The following is a 16,390-nucleotide window of genomic DNA, read 5'->3' as shown; positions in this document are numbered from 1 at the left end:
ATGACAGAGGAAGGGCATCAAATTATGATGGAATAGTGTGGACACATGTAGATGCAAGAAACAGCCTTTGTGTTTCACAATTCTGAGAAGTTCCGTTAACATTTTATTCTGTGTGCACCAATTTTTGCAGGACAGCAATCATGTGGGAAACAGCATAATTTAATTTCATTAGATTTTGGAAAAGAAAGAGCTGGAGAAGTAGGCAAAGCCTACCCATAGAAGAATGTTCTGGATTTTAGAATAATGAACACAATGCGGGGGATTCAGATATGGGAAGGATGAAGTAAGAATACTCCATCCTGGATTTTCCATGGAAAGCAGCTATAAAACCTGGACTGAGTGAATGGAGAAGATACTTTGAGTACTCTAAAAAATAACTAGTAGCAGGAGGGGTGGCGAAGAAGGCCAAAATTCAATGTATCACTGAATCAGCAGTGAGTTTTTCATTCTTTTTTACTTTGGTATCCACGTGGCCTGGTGCAACCCACCCCAGAACCTGAAAGAACTCAAGAGAAGTACTCTAGTTACAGCTTGAGTAGTAAGAACAGATTTCCTAATGGCCAGAGAGAATACAGTAAATGCTTATTTGCAAAATATCTTATATTTCAGCCTGTAGCTTCTCACAAACACCTAGAATTCTGAGTAGAACCTTCCTATTGGATAAAGAAGCTGTGCTTTGAAGAGGGAGGAGAAAACTCTTATTTCTATACCCCCACCCCTACCTTTTCTGTCCTCCACAGCTTAACCCCAGACCTGTGCACAGCAAAGGGGAGTATGGAAGACTCCGGTGAATAAATCAGCTTTTGGAATAGTAGGCTAAAAAGGGGAGTCCTAGGAAATGAGAAGATTTTGAGATTTCAGAGAGGAAGGACTTCCAAAAATTCACCTAAAAATTATTTGTGAATTTCTGGACACACCCCAAGCTGTGCATGCATGGATCTACTAAAACTAAAAGCTTAAGATTATCCATATGGTTTAAGCAAGACTTAGTATCTCATAAGGTAATACTCAAAATATCTACAACACAATCCAAGCATTACTCAATATATAAAGAATCAGGAAAATCTTAACTCGAGAGAAACAGAAAATCAACAAATGCTAGTTGGAATTATCTGACAGACTCAAAATAGCTATTTTTAAAATGCTTCAATAGGTTAAGGTAAACGTTGTTGAACTAAATGGGCAGGTAGAAAGTCTTAACAAAAACAAATAGAAGATATAAAGAAGAAATGACTGGAAATTAAAAACAGAAAAACACATTAACCAAAGTAAAAGTATCACAGAAGGGGCTTACTAGCAGAATGAATACGCTAGAAGAAAAAGTCAGTGAACTTGAAATATGTCATTAGAATTTATTTAATTTGAAAAACACAGAGAGAAAAGACGGAGAAAAAGGAACAGAGTCTCGGAGACTAATGGGAAAATAAAAAAATCTAACATTTATGTCAAAGAAGTCCCAGAAGGAGATGAAAAATAGTGTGCAGAGAAAATATTTGAAGAAATAATAGTAAGAAAGCCTCTCAAATTTGACAAAACCCATAAACTTACAGATTTAAGAGGCTGAACGAACTCCAAACAGAAAACAAATGAACAAACAAACAGAGAAATTCACACTTGGAGACATTATAATCAAGCTGCTGGAAAGTAAAGAAAAAATATTGAAGACGACAGAGAAAATGATGCATTACTTAGGAGAGCAACAATTTCAATGACTGTAGATTTCTCATCAGAAACCACGGTAGCCAGAAGGAAGTAAAAAAAGCATTTTTAAAGGGCCTAAAGAAAAACACAGTCAACCTCCATCGAATGAAAAATTCCTGCAGAAATGACAGTGAAATAAAGCTGTCTCAGATAAAGAAGAACTAAGAGAATTTGTTGCCAGCAGACTTCCTCTAAAATAACTGTTAAAGAATTTTGTTTTCAGAACAAAGCTTTTCTTTTAAAAAGAAAACTATGGTTAACATTTAGCTATATTAGTATCAGACAAAGTAGACTTCAGAGCAAAGAACAATAGGGATAAAGTGAGACATAACATAATGATAAGGTCAATTTATCAAGAAGACATAAAAGTCCTCAATGTGTAAAATAAGTACTGACAATAGAATTTCAAAACATATGAAACAAAATTTGACAGAACCGAAAGAAGTATACAAATCCACCATTATATTTAGATGTATTACCTCTGCTCTCAGTAATTCAACCTCCGTTCTCAGTAATTGATAGATTCCGTGGATACTGAGTCTGCAAGGATATAGAAAAACTGAACAACATCATCAAAGCTGGATGTTTTTACACTGACGTTTTACATATCAACCAACAACCGAAGAATGTACATCCTTGTCTTCAAGTGGACAGAGATCATTCACCAAGATAGAATGTATTCCAGGTCACAAAACAAATTTAAAAATTAAAATCACTTGAAATCATACAAATGTTACTCTTTCATTCTAATAGATTAAACTAAAATCAATAACAAAGATTACAGAAGACTCTCAAACACTTGAAAATTAAATAGGCTGGGTGCAGTGGCACATGCCTGTAATCCCAGCACTTTGGGAGGCCCAGGTGGGTGGATCACAAGGTCAAGAGATCGAGACCATCCTGGCCAACATGGCAAAACCCCATCACTACTAAAAATACAAAAATTAGCTGGGCATGTTGGTGCGTGCCTATAGTCCCAGCTACGCGGGAGGCTGAGGCAGGAGAATCGCTTGAACCCAGGAGGTGGAGGTTGCAGTGAGCCGAGATCGCGCCACTGCACTCCAGCATGGGGACAGAGTGACACTCCGTTTTAATTTAAAAAAAAAGAAAAAAGAAAAGAAAATTAAACAGCATGCTTTTAAGTATTTTATGAGATTTAAAAAATCTTGTATGCATCTCAGGTGCAAAACATTATGTTTTAATATAAATAGTGAAGTAGTTGCTATAGCTAAGCAAATTAAGATATCCATCATCTTGCATAGTGATGCATTTTTGGTCTTAAAATAGTCTAAAGTCCACTGTCTTAGCAAATTTCCTGTATAGGATACAATATTATAATTAGAGTTATGTGCTACAAAATGATGTTTTAGTCCATGACAGACCATGTATATAATTGTGGCTCCATAAAATTATAATACTATTTTTTACTGTACCTTTTCTATGTTTAGATACACAAATACTTACCATTGTGTTAAAATTGACTGCAATATTCAGTATAGTAACATGCTGTAAGGTTTGTAGCCTAGGAGTAATAGGCTATATCATATAACCTAAGTGTGTAGTAGGCTCATCTACTTTTGAGTAAGTATATTCTGTGATCTTCACACAATGACATAATTGTCTAACAACATGTTTATCAGACTATATCCCAGTTATTAAGCAACACATGATTGCATATTCTTCATGTTGCACGTTGTATCTCTCGACTTACTCATCCTACATATCTGCAAGTTGCATCCTTTAAGCTTCATCTTCTCATTTCCTTTCTCTACCTCTATCCTTGGTAACTGCCATTTTATTCTCTGTTTCTATGTATTCAATTTTCTTTTTTTAGATTCCAGATATCATTGAGATCATGCAGTATTTTTCTTTTTGTGTCTGCCTTATCTCACTTAGCATGATGCCTTCCAGGTCCATTCACATGGTAGCAAAAGGCCAAATTGCCTTTTTTTTTTTTTTTTTTTTTCTGAGACGGAGTCTCGCTCTGCCCCCCAGGCTGGAGTGCAGTGGTGCAATCTTGGCTCACTGCAAGTTCCACCTCCCGGGTTCCTGCCATTCTCCAGCCTCAGCCTCCCAAGTAGCTGGGACTACAGGCACCCACACCATGCCTGGCTAATTTTGTTTTTGTATTTTTAGTAGAGATGGGGTTTCACTGTGTTAGCCAGGATGGTCTCAATCTCCTTACCTCATGATCCACCCGCCTTGTCCTCCCAAAGTGTGAGCCACCACACCCGGCCCCAGATTGCCTTCTTTTTCAAGGCTGAATAATATTCTTATGTGTGTGTGTGTCTGTGTGTATCCACACACACATATATGCATATACATATTTATATATATAATTTCTTAATCTGTTTATCCATCAATGGATATTTACATTGTTTCCATATCTTGGCTATTGTGAATAATGCTGCAATAAATGTGGGTTTGCAGATAGTTCTATGAGGGCTGATTTTATTTCCTTTGGGTAAAGAGGAAGTCCCAAGGAATTAGAACAATATTTTGAATTGAATCAAAATGAAAATAAAACATATCAAGATTTGTGAAATTCATTTAAGGCAGTTTTTAAAGAATAATTCATAGCATTAAATATTTATATTAGAAAGGAAGAAAAGCTTCAAATCAATATATCTGTTCTTACCTTAAGAAACTAAAAAGGGCAAAATGGACCCAAGCAAATAGAAGGAGGGAAATAATTTAAAAATAGAAATCAATAATGTTTTAAATAGAAGAAGAGTAGAAAAAAGTTGAACAATAAGCTGGCTTTTCTAAAGATCAACAAAATTGATATACCAAAATAAAGCTGGAAAAAGAAAGACAAGAACAGTTTGGATAGAACTTACTAATGAATAATACACCTAGCAGTTGGTAATACAACAGGGTTACTGTAGTCAATAGTAATGTAATTGTATATTTTTAAATAACTAAAAGAATGTAATTGGATCGTAACATAAAGGATAAATGCTTGAGGTGATGGAAACCCTTTTACTCTGATGTGATTATTATGTATTGCAAGCCTGTATCAAAATATCTCATGTACTGCATAAATATATATACCTACTAGGTACTCCCCAATAAAAAATAAATAAAAAATAAAAAAACTGGGATATTCCTTCAGAACTCATAAATATTAAGAGGGTAATAAAAAGTACGATAAATAATATGTACATGAATTTTATAACTTAGATAAAATTACCAATTCCTAAGAAACCAGTATAAAACTTACTCAAAATATCATAAATAACTCAAATAGTGCCACAATTATTAAACATTGAATTCATAAATTAAAACCTTTCAATAAAGAAAACCCCTGATCAAGTGGATATACTGAATAATTCTACCAATTGCATAAAGGAGTAACACCAATTCCAGACAATCTCTTCTAGAAATAGAGGAGTGAGCACTTTTTGACTTATTTTAGGAAGCTAGTATTACTCTAATACCAAAACCAGACAATGATAGTACCAAAACAAGATATAAAACAAAAGAAAAAATTACAAACCAAATCCCTTATATAAATAGACACAAAATTGACAAAATACTAAAGAACCAAATCTAGTAATAAATATTAATAAAAATAATACAGAAGACCAAGATGGAATTTTTTAGGGAATGCAAGGCTGATTCAATATTTGTAAATCCATTAGTGTAATTCATTATGTTAACAACCTGCAGAAGAAAAGGAGATCATATCAATACATATAGAAAAATCATTTGGCAAAATACATCATTTATGACAAAAATTGTCAGACAACTAAAAGTAGAAGGAAACTTTCTTAAACCTATAACCATCTCCAAAAAACCAAGAGCTAGCATCATACTTAAGGCTTCTAAAATTATTACAGAAAGGTTATAAATGGTTAAAACAGTAGAATAAAGTTGTAATACTCATGCTACCTGATTTTAAGACTTACTATAAAGCTACACTAATTAAGACATAGTGGCATTGAAGGGATAGACACACAGATCCATCAAACAGAAGATAATCCATAAATATACCCACTCATATGTAGCCAACTGATTTTTGACAAAGATGCAAAGGCAGTTCGATGGACAATAGATAATCCTGTCAAGAAATTGTTTTGTGAAAATTAACCATTCAAATACAATGTAATGAACCTCAACGTCAGTCTCTTACTTAATATAAATATTGACTCAAAATCAATCACAGATTTAAATGTAAAACATTAAATGACAAACCTTTTTGAAAATCTTTGTGACCTAGCATTAAGCAAGATATTCTTAGATATCATTACCAAAACACAAATCATAATTATTTTTAAAAAGTAAGAAATTGGATTTTATCAAAATTAAAAAAGCAAAGCACAACAAAACTTTTGCTCTTTGAAAGGTACTGTTAAAAGAATGAAAAGCAGAATCATAGACTGGGAGAAAATATTTACAAATCATATGTCTGACAAAAGATTTGCATACAGAATATAGTTTAAAATTATTGAAAACCAACAATAAGAAAACAAAACCTATTTTGTTTTTTATTTTTGTTTTTGGTTTTTTGGAAAAAGGGTAAAATATTTCCATGGACACTTCACCAAAGCAGGTGTATAAAATATAAGCACAATTAAAAGATGCTCAGCATCATAATTCATTAGAGAAATTTAAGTTAACACTACAATGTGGTAACAGTTCATAAGTATTAGAGTGCCTAAAATTGCAAAAAAAAAAAAGAGAGAATTATGAATTACTGTGATGAGCATGTGGAGCAACTGGAACTCTCATACAATGCTGGTGGGGAAGCAAAATGATGCAGCTCCTCTGGAAAATATTTTGGCAGTTTATCGTATAGTAAAACATACACTTATCTGATGACCCAGGAGTTGTCCATGTAGGTATTTATCTTATAGTCATGAAAATTTATGTTCATACAGAAAGCCTGCATATGAATGTTTATTGCAGTCCTATTTGTAATTGTCTTAAACTGAAAACAACTGAAGTATCTCTCAGCAGGTGAATGGATAAACAAATTGTGGTACTTCTGGTGTGGTTTGGCTGTGTCCCATCCAAATCTCATCTTGAATTGTAGTTCCCACAATCCCCACATGTCCTGGGAGGGACTGAGTGGGAGGTAATTGAATCATGGGGGTGGTTATCCTCATGCTGTTCTCTTGATAGTGAGTGAGTTTTCATGAGATCTGAAGGCTTTCCCCCCTTCTGTTGGGCACTTCTCATTCCTGCCACGATGGGAAGGACATGTTTGCTTTCCCTTCTGCCAAGATTGTAAGTTTCCTGAGGCCTCTCTAGCCATGCTGAACTGTGAGTCAATTAAACCTCTTTCCTTTATAAATTACCCAATCTCAGTATGTCTTTATTAGCAGCATAAGAACAGACTAATGCACATACAATAAAATATTTTTCAGCAGTAAAAACGAATAGACTATTATAGATGCACCAAACAACTTGGAAGAATCCCCAAAGCATTATGCTGAGAGAAGACAGTCTCAAAGTTTATACGCTCTGTGTTACATTTACATAGCAGTCTCAGGTCAAAACTGTACTGATGAAGAACAAATCAATGTTCACCAGGTATAAGAGAGGAGAGAGGTTTGGGTGTTAAGAAATATCAGGTTTTTTTTAGTGTGATGAAGCAGTCCTGTATCTTGATTGTGGTGGTGATTACAAGAATTTATACATATGTTGACATTCACCAAAATAAAGTCAATGTATTCAGTGCAGTGGCTTGTGCCTGTAATCCTACCTACTAGGGAGACTGAGGTGGAAGGATCGATTGAGTCCAGGAGTTTCAGGCTGCAGTGAGCTATGATAACTACACTGCACTTCTGCCTGGGCAACAAAGTGAGACCCTGTCTCTAAATATAGGTAAAGGATGAATTGGTTTGGGGGCAAGACATGGGCATTTTAACCCCTTACATTTCTAGAATTGCACTAAATGACTTCAAACCTTCCAGTAGGAAGATTGAAAATCTGTAGGTATTTTTCATGAAGTGTTTTCCTTCTGTGCAAAGGAAATTTCCCTAGCTGTAAACTCCGTTGTTAAATCCTCCTCTTTGTACATGGTTATTATTTTTAAATAGGAGCCCTTCCCCTCCCTAAGCCTCAGTGCTGTGAGGAATGGTGAGTTAAACAAGCTCAAAGTTCCATCAACAGAGAAGTTGAAGACTTGGCTGGGCCCACAGCAATAAGTGATAAAGACCCCAGGTGTTTTATAAGGCAGTGACATATCAGCTACATCAGCTCATGAAATGACACAGTGCAGTGGGCCTAGGAGCCTGCCTATGTACACAGTGACAGACTATGCTTTATGGACTGAACAAAATGCATTACAAATTTTGGGGGGAAATCAGGTAGAATTAGGCATTTGATTGGATCAACTCTACAATGTTAAGTGAGACCAAGTGGACAAAGATAGTTTTGTGGCATTTTCCTAAATTTTATGAATGACAAGATGTGACACAGTATGTTTTCTCTACAACTGATTTGTTTGTGAAGTCGTTAGGATCATATTTATTCACTCATCTAACATTTCATGAGCCAGTCCTCTGAGCCAGGCATCATGGGAGACATGGAGAATAGAAAGAAATCAGTCCTTTAAAAAGCTCTGTCTACCACCCTGATAAATCCTGAAGGATCTCTGTGGTCAATGGGACACGTCGTCTCATCTGACCAAAGGGTGAGGTGAGGCCACTTCCCCAGGAAGGAGTGATAGCTTTTTCCACATTCACAGATAAATTCCAGGTCTTCCACTGACAGGCAGTAAGCAGAATGATTAGTCATGAACTCCAGAGCTACGTTGTTTAGTTTTGAATCCCTGGTCTGCAATCACTTCCTGTCTGATTCTGGGCAGGTGACTTAAACTCTCTGTGGCTTAGTTTTCTCATCTGTAGAAAAGGGATAGAAAATAATTTTTTCTACCACACACAACTCTGATCAGGATAAGAATAAAGAATGGAGACATCTAAAGTCGTCCCAGCACATGGTAACAGGTATACTCAGCACACAGCAAACATTTAACCAGTGCTAATTCTTACTATCGAATCCCTGCCTAATGATCTTGAACTAAAAACCAACTCTTCTGAGTTACTCTCTTGTTTCATTCCAGATTTGCCCAGCTTAGGTAAATAAGGAAATTTTGTCTTTAGCACTTGGTTTTTCTGCTTCCTTTATCCTATGACTTAAAAAAGCTGTTCCTCTCTGGGTCTTGGTTTCTTTTAGTGCCGAAAGGGAGAGGTCAGAGGAGCTTGACCTAGATGGGTTGCAAGCTCCCTTCAAGCTTCAGGATTCTACACTCCAGGAAGGGAAAAATGACGCAGGCCATGGCTTTGTAATTCCTACTCATTGCTTGAGGAAACTGTTCCCTAGCGGACTGTGACTACTTAGTAAAAAGAGCAACATTTCCCTCTAGTGGTTATTTGAAAGCAATAACTTACCTTTCAGGAGTGATTCTGTTAAAAAAAAATGCTTTTAGTGTGGGGCAACAGGTAGATAACTGTAAGGTAAGATTCTGAGTGATACATCAACAAGCGCTTCTTAATTGTACTATTGGTAATTTACATTTAAAATACACGGGAAGAAACAAACAGTGCGTCAAATTTAGTTGATTGCATGGATATATCATTGTTTGTTCACGGTTCCAGTAGAAAAAAAATGAGGCAATTCAAAAATGATAACTAGTATTCCAGTTAATAGTTTGGAGATTGGACAGATATCTTAAAGAGGAAGCCTGGAAAACAGTAGTTAATTTCCTTTTTATTTTTATCAAAAGTAAACATGCATATGGTTAAAAAGGATCCAATGCAAGACTCGTTAAGAACAGCAGGTCTGCTCCACCTTCTTCCTAGTGTCGGCTGCTTGTAACTTTTTCAAGCTAATTCTGTGATATTTGCCCTGTATTTTCAAATGACATGGCTATACTTCTAGATTTTGTTTCAGGTGTTATATACTGACTTCCCAAAATAGAAGATGCGATTTTGTTCTCTTTCACCCACCCCCCCACTACCACCATTTTCCCCTTGACTTCTCATTCTCTCTAATAAATTCTATTGCTTTATCTTCCCCATATATTTATCTAGCAATTTTGATTAGGTAAATACTGATTATGCCCTTATTATTAATGTACAAGTGCTATTTTATGTGATCCATATAATGTAATTATATTTACTTTCCTGCATAGGAAATAACCCATGAAGTCAACAATTTGGCTTATTTTCTATGTGCTTAATGATTAATTCAACTCTCAATTCTCTTCCAGCTGTCTAATTCTCCTTTGAATATACAAAAATACTTTAGACAAATACCTTCGATAATTTAAAATGTCATCTTCTTAAGGAAATTTCTTCTTGCCTGCGTCTGCCTGGCCTCGTGGCTCTCTGGAACTGCACAGGCAACCCCATTAGTTCCCTTCACTGTGGTAATCAATTTTGCCTCTCTCTTTTGTTGGATCTCCTCTTTGGATTTTGGATCATATTTCCTGGTTTATTTCCTCATTTAGAGAAAAAGAAAATCAAGTCTGCCAGGTGATTGCTGAGAAATAATTGGAAAATGTGAGACCTTTTCTCTCCGAAAATATCTTTATTGTGGCTTTTTTTTTTTTAAATTGAGACAAGGTCTTGCTCTGTTGTCCAGGCTGTAGTGCATTGGCACGTGGCTCACTGCAGCCTTGTTCTCCTGGGCTCAAGAATCCTCCTGCCTCAGCTTCCTGAGTAGGTGGGACCACAGGTGCATACCACCATGCCTGGTTTATTTAATTTTTTTTTTTCGTAGACATAGGGTCTCACTATGTTTCGAGGCTAGTCTCAAACTCCTTGGCCCAAGTGATCCTCCCACTTTGGCCTCCCAAAGTGCTGGGATCAGGCCAAGCCTTTATTGTATTTTTATATGAAATTGAGAGATCGTCTGTGCTTAGGGGACACATCAGTTTCCCTAGAAATTTTTAATACATTTTCCCATTTCCTTCTAGCTTTATGTGTTGACAGTGACAAATGCGATATTATTTGATTCTCGTTATATATCTTTTATGTAAATATCTTATTTTCTCTTCAATATTCTGAAAGTTCTTCATGTCTTGGTATTGGTTTGCTCCCATGCAGCGTGCTAAGCCCTTTGAAACAGAAATTCATGTACTTCAGATTTGGGGAAACTGTGTTGAATTTTTTTTTTTATGAAATCTTTATCACTCAATTTTCTACTCTCCCTGACTGGAATTCAAAATATTTGGATGTTGAACCTCTTGGATGTGTCATAATGTTTTTTTCTCTTGTCTTTAATTCATTTTTCATTTCTGTCATCATGTTCAACTTTTTACGTAATGTTTCCTGAATTTTATCTTCAAAAGCCTCTGTTGGACTTTTCTTTATCTTTTTCTTCCATATTTCTATATATTTTTTTGTATTTCTCATAATTCTCGGATTTCTTTTTAATCCTCTTTGAGAGTTCCTATTTCATAGCTTCCTGTTCTTATTTGTAGATTAAATATATTCTCTTATTATCTGAAAGATACTAATGACAGTACTTTGTAAATTCTCTCCCCTCTGGGTTTATGTGTTTTGTCTTTCTCCTCTCCCTTCTCCTTTTCCTACCTCCTCCTACTATTTAGTTTCTGACTTTTACATTAGATATTATTTTTCAATATCAAATGACGTTGGGTGATTACCAGTTTCTAAGAATGGGCTCTGATAGTTGGTGAGAAGTTTCATGTGTGTCAAAGGGGTCTGTCCTTTCAATTTTTCAAAATAGACTTAGAAGCCAGGTGTTTTCCCTTAGACTAACTCGGTGCTGTAGAGAAGATTCTTTCAGTCTCCAGGACATATCTGGCTGCCAGCCCTCCAAAAGCTCCACGTGGAGAAAAGGCAAGCAGGTCTCAACATCTCAACAGTATGCAAACTTTCACTGGTTTGCCATGTTTTCACGATGACATTCCCATTCTCATATCTAACTACGCCTATCATTCATCTATCAACTGACCCTTTGTTTTACCTTTCCTAAGGAATAAGCCCTCCTTCTACCTAGGTGAGGGGAATGCTATATGAACAAGAGGAGCTATCTAGGGATCTGATTGCCTTTGACAGTGTTTCAACTGCATCTCTTGCATGTTGCCCCATCTTCTCTCCCGTACTCAGAAGTACATGATACAACAAACTTCTGAGCCTTTAATAGGTTCGATGGTGTAAATCAACTTGTTTCTCAGCTTTCCTCACTGCCAGCAAAAAGATCGGTTTCTGTGTGCCTGCTAAGTTAGTTACTGCAGATCAGGCATCTGCTTTCCAGCTTTCAAAATTGTTGCTCCATTCTCTCCACTTTGTCCTACAGATTTATGCCTTTAAAAATAAAAATAATTTACCTGTTCTTTTAGTGGTTTTCTTTGGAGTGGATGTTGGGAGAGGAAGACTGAAGTAAATATGTACATGTGATGTGTATTTGTGGTTGTGTGCCCGTGTTCTCTTACTATTATTTTCAGGATTCGCTTTTCATTCCTTGGTAAAGCAGTTTTAGTGGCAATTTTTCTACAGTGTGACTAAAATAAATATCTAAAAGGCAGAATTGTGCGAATTATCTCTGGGTGTTCTTTGAAAAATGCATAACGATTGAACTCTAAATGTGATTATCACAGCCTCAAAGAGGTTGTAGGAGGAGACAAGGATTTTTTAGAGTCCTCACTGTGTCTAACACTATGCTCCACTCCTTAGGATATGCTATCAAATTACAGTTTAATGTAGTAAAAATTCCAGGAAGCAGATATTACTATCCTTGTTTTACAAAGAAGGAAACAGAAGATTGCCCATAGGCTAAAGAAATACACAGCTATTGAATAAAAAATAAAGACTCAGCTAAGGTCTGCTTGAAACCTATGCCCATAATCTTGCCACTGCAGCAAACTAAATTCATTGTGTGGCTAAAACTCCACAAAGTAATTGAATTGTGCACTGTTACCCACAATTATCAGAATTCTTTCTTGTCAGCAACTCATGCTCGACTTAAAAGAGGGAAAGGGATGGCTGAGAATGTGGTCTCTGATTGGAAATTCTAACTCATGCTGTGACCTTGGGAACATTGCTTTACTTTCAGGGCCTCAATTTCTACATCAATAAAACAAGGTCATCAGAATAAATGGTCTGTTACATTCTGATGATCTATCCTGCAGATGGTGAGCTGGAGGTGCTGAGAGCTTCAACAACGCACCCAAGTCAGATGGGAAGTCAAATGCTTGGCCACCCTCAAACTCTCTGTTTTTACTCTGCAAGAAACTTCCCAACAGACAGTTCGACAGCCTCCCAAATGCCAATGGGCATGAAATATGGTTTTCTCCCAAGTCCCTCTTCAGAACTGAATCTTTCCATGTCTCCTTCAGGGACTGCAGAGCCTCATCTAAACTTAAGATAAATAAATACCCCAAGATGTGGGATAGAAATGGAAGTCAAAAGGAGAGACTGGGGAAAGGAGTTAGCGAACCTTGGACCTTTTACCATATGGCCTCAGCACTTTTGATTATTTTATAAATGCATGAGGTGACACATTGGTTTCTTTAAAGCCATTTTTACACATACATCCCTTTTAGGGTTATAATTCATGTGAATTTAGATAATGAGGTAATTGAATTTAATGACTGTAGCAGTGATTCAGGAAGGAGAAGATCTCAAATTATTTACAATAATAATTGATACTAATACTTGTATGGTATTACCAAGGCAACACTAAAATGGTAATAACTTCCATTTGAGAGATGGAAGGAACCATAGACATAATTTTGCCCAAGCCCCTGTTTCAAATATCTAAGAAATCTAAGACTCAGAAAGGCAATGTGACTTAAGCAAAGAATTGACCAATTCAACAGCGATTCTTAATTCAATGCTTTCCCCTACAATACACCATTACTTTATCGCTTATAGTGTCAGCACATCTCCCTCTATAAATATCATAGTGTGGATTTGGAACACCACAACTGACGTGTACTTGACTGGATATTTCTCAGTTTCCTGATTGCTTTGGTTAGTGATGGTGTTCTAGGCAAAGTAACTCTTAGATCATTAATAGGGAAAACAGATTTTCAAAAAAGATATGGTGATAGAATCATAATTTTAACATCAGAAGATGTCTGCCCACAATTTTATTTTCTTAAAATGAAATAAGACCATTTTATATTATGATGTAAAATAAACAATTTTAATAAGGTATGTTTTCGTTTAGTCATTGCATGCTCTCTATTTAAATACATCAGGCATTTTCTATATGCTTTGAATGGATTGTCTCATTAAATCCTCATAACAGTAAATGAAGTAGATATAATTAGTATTCCCATTCTCTGGAGCCCAGTGATATGAGGGAATTTCTTAAGGTTCACACCTAGTATTTGGTAGAGTTGAGATATAAGCACATGCAGACCTATCCTGGAGCTCAGGACCTTTGCATCTGACCTATCTTCCTACATTGAGAACTTTTACGTGAAGCACATTGAAGAAAGATCTTACAAATCTTTAAGGTAAGCCATTTTATTACAATTTTCTCAGCTTTATCACCACTATGTAATCTGAGACAAATGTTTCACTCATTTTGGTGGCTATTTGTTTGGCAGTGTCTTTTTCAGCTTTTTGGTCTCTACCTTCTACCTATTTGTCAACAAACTGCCTGATAACCTCAAAGTGGTCTATGACTTCTTAGGTCATTTATACATTTGTCAAGAAACATTTTGTTTGTTTGTTTAAGACTAATTTACCCCAAATGATGGCTCATTGTAATTTCTTATTGACACCCCATCATCATAATATTTTCTGAAATTTTCAATTGCCTTGTGAGAAAGAAAAGGTCAAAATTCCAACACCTGTAAGACTTGTAAAAGTAGGCAAATTCTTCAATGTCTTTGTTTCTCAGCTTCATTAGTTTAAAAATAAATAAAATAAGATCAAATGAAATGACTCATTCATTTATTCAATAGTCATTATTTGCATTTTTAATTACAAATAAGTGTATACTGAGTTGTTAAATAAATGACCTATTTAGAGAGACATGGGTTTAAATGCTGACTTTGCCCGTTACTAAATGGTTTCATATATGTTTTCTCATTTATAATTTGTGAAAAGCAGTACCATTTATTATCACTTCCCCTCAGGGTGGCTGTTTGGATGAAATGAGATCACATGTGGGAAGAGTAAACCACAATACTTGTCACATAATTGGTGTTAAATAATTGTTTCTCATTCATTTACCCAAACATATTCCCGGCCAAAACTGCCCCTTTCTAATGTAAGGCCTTGTTACTGAGTAAGCAGATTGCTTATACAAGGTAAGCAATTCCAACATTTGCCTGAAATGTTTTCTTTCTCATTCAACATTGCTTGTTTACATGGTGTCGATCAAATGGAAGAGAGAAGAACAATGTGATTCATGATCTTCCTCCAAGGAGGCAGCTGCAGCATAAAGGATGTCTCAGGAAACAGGATAATCTGTTTACGTGGCCACAACTCTGTGATCCCTGACCTGTCTTAATCCTCGGCAGTGGATATGTGTGGCACATTTGCCCCCAGGTGGAATTGAATGTTGGGGGGAGAAAACACTCTCTGTGTGGGTACTTTCCTTATATTGTTGCTGATAGCTTGAAAACCTGTAGTCAGTGTTTTAAATCATATTTCTCTTCATCATGCTCAAGAGTTCACATCTCTTGCTTTGCAAAAGAAAGAGATTTTCTTGAAATCCCATCTCTCTTGAGGATTTGGGATGCTCTTGGGTATCTGCCACAGTAAGAAAACAAGCTGAAGGAATGTGGAAACGTGAAGCCATCTGGCTGCTGGTCCACTTTCACACCGGCTCTAGGGGTCACTGAGAGCCCTCCAAGGGCTGTTGAGACCCAGCTCTGACAGGAAACATTTGATCTCATCCCAGCAGTGCCCGGACATGTGTGCTCAGATATGTGGATTGTCTCCAAACTGGGTGGTGAGAGAAGATTTGAATTGGGGAACTTGAAGGAGAACTATCAAAGTTCCAATTCCCAAGAGCTTTGATTAATATCACATTTCATTACAAGTCCATTTTTTTTTTCTTGAGTGTGTTTCATTGGAAATTGCAAACAGCATAGGAGGGAATTTGCTTAATGTTAGATGCATGACAATGAATAAATGACATACAGTCCCTGCTTTCCAAGGCCCCTGGTAGTAGGCAGACAAATGAGCAGGCATTGACAATATGGGATGATGTGTTAAGACAGATTCCAGCAGAGACAGGTTAAGACATATTCATTCATAGAAGAGAAGATGGGTACCTGTTTCACTTCGCAGGATCCAAAGTGACTAGACTTGTCATTCATTCAATAAATAATGAACACCTGACTATATATTGTACTCTGTGTACTAGTCCCTGGTGTGCTGCTTTAAGGGATTTGTTAGACTGGTCCAGCAGCTATAAGAGAATACCATAGATAGAGTGGCTTGCACAACAGAAATGTATTTCTCTCAGTTTAGAGGCTGGGAAGTTCAAGATCAAGGTGGCAGCAAGGTAGATTACTTCCTGAGGCCTCTTCTCTTGGCTTGTAGGCAGCTGCCGCCTCACTGTGTGCTCATGTAACCTTTTCTTTGTGCATGTGTTCCATGGTGTGGGGAGGGAGCGAGAACACGCCCTCTGGTGTCTCTTCTTATAAAGACAGTAATCTTACTGTATTAGGGTCCTCCTCCTTTTTTTTTTTTTTTTTTTTTTTTTTTGAGATGGTGTCTCGCTCTGTCACCCAGGCTGGAAT

At 36.4% G+C, this 16,390-nt stretch overlaps 1 long non-coding RNA gene across 1 annotated transcript in view; it reads left to right on the top strand.

Annotated features, from left to right (window-relative positions):
* The window catches only part of LOC134758297 (uncharacterized), a 494,525-nt gene extending 480,686 nt beyond the window's left edge, over positions 1 to 13,839 (top strand). Inside the window, exon 3 of the long non-coding RNA XR_010133331.1 lies at positions 12,812 to 13,839. This is a non-coding gene — a long non-coding RNA (uncharacterized lncRNA). The remainder of the gene's footprint in view (positions 1 to 12,811) is intronic.
* The last annotated feature ends 2,551 nt before the right edge of the window (positions 13,840 to 16,390 follow it).

Source organism: Gorilla gorilla, chromosome 3 (assembly GCF_029281585.2).
Source record: "Gorilla gorilla gorilla isolate KB3781 chromosome 3, NHGRI_mGorGor1-v2.1_pri, whole genome shotgun sequence".
Classification (NCBI taxonomy): domain Eukaryota; kingdom Metazoa; phylum Chordata; class Mammalia; order Primates; family Hominidae; genus Gorilla; species Gorilla gorilla.
Note: the sequence above shows the minus strand (reverse complement) of the source record. Positions and strands in the feature narration are given on the sequence as shown.